This window comes from Metopolophium dirhodum, chromosome 6, assembly GCF_019925205.1.
Source record: "Metopolophium dirhodum isolate CAU chromosome 6, ASM1992520v1, whole genome shotgun sequence".
NCBI lineage: Eukaryota > Metazoa > Arthropoda > Insecta > Hemiptera > Aphididae > Metopolophium > Metopolophium dirhodum.
This window is the reverse complement of record NC_083565.1, coordinates 37,347,819-37,358,594: the sequence shown is the minus strand read 5'-3', so window position 1 is coordinate 37,358,594 and position 10,776 is coordinate 37,347,819.

The following is a 10,776-nucleotide window of genomic DNA, read 5'->3' as shown; positions in this document are numbered from 1 at the left end:
AAAATGACGATGGTTCCCTAGTAACAGAACAGGACAAAATACTTGAAAAATGGAAACACTATTTTGGACGACTACTTAACTGTGAAAACCCAGTGGAGACATTTGCATGGATGCCAACGGAACCTAATGACACTGAATGCCCGCCTCCAAGCAGAGATGAAATATTACAACAACTCAACAGGCTAAAAAACTATAAGACTCCTGGGGAGGACGGAATCCAAGGAGAAGTGCTAAAAAACCTAGATGAATTAACGATAAATAAAATACATAGTATTATAGAGAGCGTTTGGAAAGACTTCCTAAAGACTGGGGCACCGCATTAATCTGCCCTATTCATAAAAAAAATGATCCACAAGAGTGTAGTAATTATAGGGGTATAGCCTTACTAGACACAACGTACAAAGTTCTAGCATATTGTTTACTGGATAGAGTAAGACCTATAGCAGAGAATTTACTAGGTGACTACCAGGGAGGATTTAGGCCCAATAGATCCACAACAGATCAGATTTTCGTTATAAGACAGATCCTCCAAAAAAGCTGGAAATATAACAAGGATGTACACATATTGTTTGTGGACTTTAAAAAAGCTTATGATTCTATTCATAGGGAAAGCCTAGTAAATATACTCAAAGAATTCAGATTTCCAAGTAAAATCGTAAACCTCATTGGAGCTACCATCAGCCAGACAGATATAAAAGTCAAGATAGCAAACACAATATCACAGCCCGTGGGAGTGACAACAGGTCTCCGACAAGGCGATGCACTATCTCCAGTGCTGTTTAACTTGGTACTGGAAAAAATAGTTCGAGAAATGAACATCTCGGAAGGAATTGAACTAGGTCAGGTAAAAATAGGGCTCATAGCATACGCAGACGATATTGCTCTCTTAGGAGATAATATTGAGGTGATAAAAAGTCAGGGAAAGAAACTTATAAAGACCGCGGAGAAAGTAGGCTTAACTATTAATGATGATAAGACAGAATATTTGGTTGTCAGTCGAAGTAACAGAAATTATAGACTAGAACAACATATTGAGCTAGAAGGACATAAATTTAAGAAAGTATCACAATTCAAATATCTAGGATCGATTATCACCCAAGATAATGAACTTAAGAAAGGGGTGTCGTCAAGAATACAATTAGCTAACAAGGGATATTATGGATTAGAAAAAATACTAAAATCGAGGACACTCTCTAAAAATTTAAAAATAAGAATGTATATGACATTGTTACGACCTATTGTCCTGTATGGCTCTGAGACGTGGGCATTGAGGAAAGCTGAAGAACAGAGACTAGGGGTTTTCGAGAGGAAAGTTTTAAGAAAAATTTATGGACCGGTCTTTGACAGTGGAACAAATGAATGGAGAAAGTTACATAATGATGAACTCAATAGACAGTTTCAGAGACCTGACATAATTAAGGAGATCACAAAAAGAAGACTCAGTTGGGGGGCCATGCCTGGCGTAAACACGGATCCCTAGTTAGACAGGTAATAGATAATGAATCAATAGGTAAAAGACCTCAAGACCCAGACTGAGGTGGGAAGACTGTGTTAAAAACGACTTAAAAATGATAGATCCAGGAATCAGATGGAGAGAAACTGCAGAGGATAGGGAGTAGGGACAGATGGCAAGATTAGTATTTAGCGGTATGGTCTTAAAGGCCGAAAAAAGAAGAAAAAAAAAATGCGTGCAGTCACAAGTCACACATGAAGAGCGCGCTATATCGATGACCGTTCTACGTGTATAAATAGCCAGTCTATTAGTACTAGGTCTATGCCTTTAACCCAAAGATAAATTTTAAACTAAAACATTATATAAGTAATCTGAATGAGGAGCACTGTTTATTTTATTTTGTAAACACAACATAATTGAAAACTTTTTTACATTTGACGGAAATTTTAATTTTGAATTATAGTGAGTGTGAAATATTACATTTGCATATTCCAATTGAGTTGAGCAAGGAAAAATACAATGATTTGATTAGCATGACAATCATAGAAGTTTTTAAACCTGCGTTTAATTTATTAATCTTAAATAAACTGAAGTTTTGCCAAAAAAATTCTGTTCAGTTAATAGTTAATACTGCCAATTATTATTTTTTATTCTATAATGCTACATTGAGTTTTTTTGATTTTTTGTTTTCATTATTGATGTTTATATTTTCATAATGTTAAATTTTAAAACCTAACAACATTTTAGATTTGGAGCGATGAATGTATTGATTTTACAATGATGTGATTTTAATATTTTATTTTTGTGTCTGTCATCACGGTTTGGGCCAGTAAAACTGCTTCGATTTTCTTTAACAATATCTTATACGATGGGAAAAATAATCTAGTTGGTGCATTCGGAAGATCAAAATTCCCAATAGTTTTCATAAGCGCCGGGAAAAACAACATAAATATTAAGGAAAACATCAATTTTTACGTAAAATCGGAATTTGACAAAATCGATTTTGGTTTTTGGCGTATCTCTAAAACAAATGACTGTAGATACACGAAATTTCCACTGATCATTTATTTTATTATTTTGCTATACCTACACTATGAAATATTTTGACTTGTTTTGAGCTGTTTTCGGAGATTATCAGTTTTCAATTTTTTTAGATACTGAGTGCCCTCCCTTATCTGTCAGTCTCGCTATGTAAATAATATCTTAAATCAAAATTACTTATTGTTCAGATGTTGTATGGATTATAAATAAATATATTTTTAATAAAAAAAAATAATGTTCTATAAATATCAATAAAATTTTATTTTTTGGGTAAAAAATCTTGAACATTTAATGGAAGGCTCCTAATATATTGTTTTAAAGATAGATGAAAAATATCAAAAATCCATAGACACAAACAATCCATTTTACAATGATGTGTGTTTTTATTATTTTTTTTTTATATTTTTTTTTTATTTTTTTTTTTTGTGTCTGTCATCACCTTTTAAGTAAAAGTGCTTGGATTTTCTTCAGTAGTATCTTTTCTGATAGGAAAGTGAATCTAGTTGATACTTTAGAGGGTCCTAAGTTCCAGTGGTTTTCAAAAACACCCTGAAAAACGAAAGAAAAATTAAGTCAATAAAAACAAAATTTTCCTTTTCCAATTAATGTAATACTGGCAAAATTGAATGAGTTAAACTATATAATACAATATTAAATTAAAGGAAATTAATAAATTTAATTTGTGCATTATATTTTGAGTTATCATGCTGTAGAGTGTAGGTTCCTAATGTTGGACATTATGTTTGTGCAGAAATGATTGATAATACCTTTGCATTAGTGTATTATCTCAAAATATACACAATAATTATAACATAGGTAATTGCATTAACGAATTATAAATGGATCACGATAACAATATAAAAATAGTATTTAAACATCATACATTTCTTTTAATAATATAATACCAACATTTCAAACATTTAAATACTTTTTACTTTCTTTATTTTTAATCAAGTAAGTATGGTAATTTAAATGAAAAAAGTCTGAATTTTGAAAACTTCAACAATTTGTGTTCGATGAAAAAATAATAAAAATGTAACACAGTAATAATGAGTAGATGAGTAATTAATTTATCTTTCATATAAAATATTAATGAGAGAGACCCGATATTACACCCAAGTGTTTTAACGATTTAAATCCACAAAAACGTTGGTGTGAACTGTCCCAACCAATTTCTAAAAATTAATAATAAAGAAAGTTTACATGCCGATCTCTGATACGACAATCGTTTTTATTTATCATTAAATTTCTCGAAATCATAAATTTTTAGTTATTTACAATAATGAACTTTCAGTGTGCTTTAATCTCTTTTCAACAGCTTATAATATGTAAATACAAAAAAAAAAAATACCTATTTAGACACAAGTTTGGTATCATTATACGTTTATCCTCAATTTTATCTGTAAACTGTTTGTTTACAGTCTCCCTTAACTAATCACAGTTAAGCTCTTATGTACACTATTATAACTTTATCAGAACAACATAACACATCATATCTCTCTATTATGTTATAAAAATATGTATATTTTTGAGTTTTCTGTTGATATCACTATTTGATATCACAACTAAATAATAATTAGAATTTATATTTAAAATTTAAAATTTAAACTTTCTTTTGATACAAATTCCATTTATGAGTTGAAAACGGTGGTGACAAGAGCGGAGCTTACACCTTTTACTTTTCCAAAAATCTTTAGTTAAATCCAAACTAATGCTTTGTTTGGGTATTGTACATTAAACGAATTGTTACAATGGTGCTTAATTGCAGTGCTTTAATTTTTGGTGCCATAATGTTTGCATAACAGACAAGGTGTTTTACTATATGTACGACCTGCAATCATTCCACCCATTAAATTACCAATTTGAATTCAAAAGTACCTACATCATTTTAATGGTTTTATGTTCACAGTTACCATAAAGAGGAAGAAATTCAGTATGGAAACATTAAAATGATCAATCAATGATCAATCAAACACTGTTAGTAAAACATTAAAATAATATGAAATTTTAACATCTGTAATTTTTTTAATTATTTTCTTTTACAAAACTAGGTGCTGTTATAATTTATGTAATTAATTCATTTTATCTGATTTAAACAATAGTTGGCTACTGAATAAAAATTAATACATTTTTACAATTTATTTTAGGTATGATGATATATTACAGCGGTCAAGATTGTCATGTAATGTTCTGAAGTATGCCTTTCGCTGTTGATTGGATGAACCCAATGTTTTCTATTTTTTGGTTTTGTTTTAAGGTATAAATACACTAAAGAACCAAAAGTAAAAACATCATGTGTATCCATCGTTAGAAGTAAAAATTATTCTAATAACACTACTTTTTACCACAAGTATTATATGGTGAATGTACTATTTCAGTAGCAATTCCAATTAAATTTATTTTTAACGGACGTCATACCAACGCTCGTGTAACCACTCTAGTACGCGCGTTAAAAAGTACGTCCGTAGTAACGTGCGCATTTTGTACGCTCGTGTGACACCAGCCTTACGTGAACCTTATTTTAAATTTTCAATCTTTGGCTATCAAAGTTGAACATTTTGAAAAATTTTTAACTACCATATAATTATTAAATTTTAAATTTGATAAATTTCGTCAAAATTCGAACTTTATATGCTTATAAAATAAATTGTGCTTATGTATATTTAATATTTTTCAACAGCTGTTGTAACAATATATCAGGAGCCTTGTATTAAATTTTCACGCTTTTTTGATTTTAATACTTAATACATGTGTTAGTTATATAAGTTTACTGTACTATAATATATCACTACATCACCATTAATTTTATATATTGTGTAATATTTTATATAATTTGTTCTGTGTTACTGTGTGTTATAAATATTTATAACTTATAAATTAAATTTAAAATGCAATCATACAATAATTACCGATTGGCGTTTATAAATAAATGAATAAAATAAAACAAATTGTTTTAAAACTGATTTATAGATACTTTCAAAATAGGTATCTTATTTCAAATATCAACTTTCAAATTGTTTATAAATACATTTTCTTACTTTGTAAATCAACAAAACCGATTTTCATGATTTTGTTAATTTTATAGATTATTAATTTACATCATATCACATTTGGTTAACTATAAAAATATAATAATCTAAATTTTTTTCTGTTTTAAATGTTTAAAATAAAAATAAAAATATAAAATATGATTTTAGTTACAGATACTTCGAGAAAGTATTTAAAATACTTTGTCCAAATATTATTTTCGAAAATTATTTAAAACACGTATTTATGTAGGTACTCAAAAATTAATCGTGTTAAGAAGAATACGTCAAAAACGAAAATGTTCAAAGCAAGTATTGAAAGCGTTTAGAAAATTTCAATGGAAAAAAAGTTATCAACTTATCCACATTTCTAGTTTTATACAAAACGTATTTTATGGGTCTGTGAACTGTTAGGTCGTGCTAGAAATAATAATTATTATTACACGGTGTCTACATAATATTTTCACGGCCAACCACAGCTGACGACGATGGCTGGCTGCATATCTTCCGGAAATAATACGACGGTTATCGAATCGCACGACGATGACATAAAATGTTTCCAATACATTTGCCCCGAGATACTTATATACCCCCCAAAAACTGAATAAAAATTACTTTGAGTATAAAATTTATCTGAACTTTCTCAAAACGCTAGATTATTCTTAGATAAAATTAAAATTAGGTACTGATAACAAACGGTCTAAATTTGTTATCCAATATCAGTTTCCATGTTCGTAATTCGTTGGTGCTCTACATCTATATTGTTTTATTTTATTTTAACCGTTTTTCTATTTCTATCCATGTACCATAAGCCTTAAAATGATTAGGCTCTTTTTCGTGCATAGTAAGTACAGCAGATACGTTATATCAAGCAGAAAACCCGCCAAATGCCAAATTTGACTTAGGAGTTTTAACAAATAATTTAAAACAGAAACAAAATATTTTTCGATGCGTTCCCGATTAAACGATAACAAATATTCGAGAGTTTTTATATTTATAGAGCAACATATACGATAAATATTTTACGCTAAACCATAGTAAATATACTTAAAATATGCTTATATTATTTTCATATATGGCTAAGCGAAATAACCATAATAACTATCAATATTTCAGTATAATGTTATTAGTAATTTATATTTAAAAAAAATAATATAACTTACAAAAATCTGCAAAATTGTAAAAAGCTATTTCGTCGCCCCCCTGAAATTGGCGCGCTAGGTGACCGCCTGAGTCGCCTTACCCTCACGCCGGCCCTGGTTGAAGGTTTGCACCTTCTCAGATACCTGTAATAGGTTAACTGTATTTTGAATTTGTTTATTTGGACCAATGTTTTATGTAGATATACCTCAAAGATAATACATTGACAGTTTAACTTTGTAAAAATTAAAATTTTAATTTAAAAGTTATTTGTTTGTTGGTATTCTTATTTTTAAATACAGTAGTGCGCGATACTTAGAGAAAATTTAATATTTAATAAAAATATTATATTTATAATAAGTATATTATAATTTATTAATTGAACCATTATCTCATGTTATTTCAGCTAGTAAATTTCAAAGTACCAGTATATATGTAGTTTCACACCAGAAGAACTAAACGAACACAATCTCAAGGAATTTAGTATTCCTAGTTTTGCTCGTATGATTATTCTACATATTAATTGTTAGTATTGTTTTATTCGTTCAATATTACCACATTTAAGGATTTAATTTGTCTAATGTCACTTTATTGTTATGTTTGTAAATTAAATAGTTTATTTGTTGTATAATAAATATTAAATTATTTTAAATAGGTAATTGAATTTCAAGAATTATAATAAACTGGCATTCGACAAAGTTAAGTCCATAAATGTAGCTTTTCGTTTTTTTTAATTTAATTTTTTTCTATTTTATATCCTAACCATATGTGATCAATCTATATTATGTATTATTAAATTAACTTATTCTCATACGTTGGTATTAATAATAATGAATTACAATATACATAATCATAAAAATAAATAAATTCATACTTTATTTTATTTTTTGTGTATATTATAATAGATAATTGTCGATTAATCAGTTTAAAAATGTTTAAATGTTTGATCCTTCTGTCTGCTTATTCATTTATAGGTATCACATAAACAGGTTAGTTATCACTAGAGTATGGAACTTCTTGCATTGTATTTATACAGGTAGCTGAATTTATATGTGTATGATATCTATAAATATACCATTGCAAGACAAATATTTTACTTTCCACGTTTTTAAAAATGAATTTGACTATTTCAAAATATCCATAGCACTTTTGACCCTCTAATTTATTAATTCAATCATAAATCAAAATTTTGGCTACTTACTTCGTTATTACTTATGATATGATGAAAAACTGTTAGCAATTTCAATATACGTCCTCTTTAAAATACTAAGATGAAGTCATTTATGGCTATAGGGATCTATTAAAACTTTTAGACAAGAGTAAAAATATTAGAAATGCGTGTATTTAGTATTAGATAGGTACGTCCTATTTAGAATTCATAGTATTAATATTATAGCATTAGCCAAAAAGTCCAACAATCCCCCTTTTTTAGTTGTGTGAGATTGAAGTACATCGCTCACATTGATGTTAACAATGTTAGCCCTTACTGACATTTTAATAGATTTCCACTTATGTATTATAGTTGTGCTTATAGATGTTTGTTTTACCTATTGGCAGTGTTGGGTAAATTACTTTTAAAAAGTAATGAAATTACGTTACTCGTTACTTAAAATATTTTTATTTTAATTACATTTGGGTTACCTAAAATTATTTTTATCACGTTACATTACTTTTTCATAAATAATGTAGTGCGTTAAAAATTACGTTACTTTTTTTATCATTTTTTTTAAACCATATTCAATTCATATGATTCAATTATTATGTATATATTTAACAATCATAGACCTAGGAATAATAATAGACCTATTATAGTATTATGTACAAATGTACAATCATCTCACCTATATGCGGGCTATATAGTCATAAATCATAATTAATTGTTATCAAATTTTATTTATAACCCGAACTCTTTTCTTTCTGCTAATAAAGTGATAACATTTATTCCTGGAATGTCTAGTAATATTGTTAACTATTATCGGAATCAAAAATAAATATAATAGATTTTTAATTTTTCCAGGATATCTTATCGGTTTGTTTTTGTAATACATTCAAAACTATTATTTAATATTGTGGAAAATAACGCGTTATAGTGCGTTACTTCATAGAAATTATTTCTCAAAAGTAATTTTGTCACAATTGCGTTACTTTAAGTAAAATGTAATGAATTTACTGCTGCGTTACTGAAAAAGTAATTGCGTTACAGTAATTTGTATTTTGCGTTACCCGAAATTACTATACCTGCGGTAGTGCCATTAACCTCAAATACCTCCAACCATTTTGAGCTTGCGTCTACTACTACCAGAAAACCTCATTTTTGAATGGGCCCAAGAAAGCTGTTCTGGCCATTTCCAGGGCGTAATCAGGGCTTTCGGAGGCAATTACCTAACTTGTAAGCAGTTTTGACAATTCCGCGCGATGTTTTCGATGTCTAAACAGCATGGGCCACCAAAAAAAAGAACGCGCTAATGCTTTCATATGACTAACACCCGAGTGTGTGGAATGTAATTATTTTAATAGTGCTGTTCTGTATTTATCGGGAATAATAAATTAATCTATAACCCCACATTAGGCAATCTTGTTCCGTGGTTAACTCGTTTCTTCTTACTTGACTAATTACGCGCCATAAGGTATTGTCCACGCGTGACTGCGTTTTTATTTTCGTTCAATAATTATGAATGGGCAATCATAAATAAAGTTTACACAATTTAGGTCGGATGACAATCAGCCGCATTACCTATTCTTATTCGCGATAAAAAAATCCGCAGCATTATCTCCGGATTTAACGAAAACAATATCGAAATCGAAGGCCAACCTTTGGAGTTGGTTAGCTGCGTAAATCGGTTATACCTTTTTTTCCGAATATGTGATATAGCGGTTTGTGGTCTGTTACTAACGTGACTTTACGTGTGTATAAATAATCATAAAATTTTTGTATGCCGAAAATTATGACTTAACCTTCTCTCTCGATTTGCGGGTATTTACACTCCATCTTCGATAACACCCGTAACGCGTAAGCTATTGATTTCTCGACCTTATCGGCGTAAACGTGTGTTAACACCGCCCCGACAGCAAATGCAGACGCGTCCACACTTAATTTGACTGGCATCTCTGGATTATAACGATCTAGAATAGGTGTGGAGGACAACATTTTTTTATATTTTTGAACGCATTGTCTAACTCTCTTGTCCAGGCCCACTAAGAATTTTCTTTGAGTAGATTGTATAATGGCTAAAGTACTGATGCTGCATTTTTAATGAATTTTGCATAATAAGTTACTAACCCCGAACAACTTTTTAATTCGGACTTATTTTGGGGAGACGGGGCTGCTTTTATATGCTTATCCAATGTGTGTAATCCCTTACCGCCAATTTTAAGACCCAGATATTCTACCAATGACTGTAAAAAACAGCACTTTTCCCTTTTTACTTTTAAACCTGCTACGTTTAACGCCCCTAAAAGTTTATCTAGTCGTGAGTTGTGTTCGTGTACTGTTTTGCCTGAAACAATGATGTCGTCAATGAAAACTTCATCCCTTCTAGTCGCGAGGTGATGCTTTCTATTACCTATTAAAAATTCCCCTGCCGATGAATGTAACCCGAATGTACCTAAGCAACCTTTTAATTGTATTTATCGTTACAATAGTGAATCGCTATCTGGGACTAACTGTTAGTACGCGTCTTTTAAGTCGATTTTTGAAAAATAGTTTGCTCCTGCGATTTTAGCGCACAGATGTTCTATTTTGGGCAATCGGTACTGACTAACACCGGGTTTATTGTAGTTTTGAAATCCCCACGCAGCCATCGCTCCATCGTTTTTTAAAATTGGTACCACCGGTGTTACCCATTCGCTATGGTCCACGGGGACTAACGTTCGGTTCTTCACTAATCGATCTATTTAAGTGCTATAGGGACTGGGGGGTGTTTGCGAAACTTCGGGGTCGTATCTGGGTTCACTCTCAAAGATACTGTATACGAGTTAAAAGTGCCTAGACCGTCTTTAAATATATCTTTGTACCTACTAAGCATTGGGTCGATAAGGTCACTCTCGGACGTAAAATTACATAAAGATAAACTATTTATACCTAACAAAGCCAAGGCATTTCTACCGAGTAAAGGA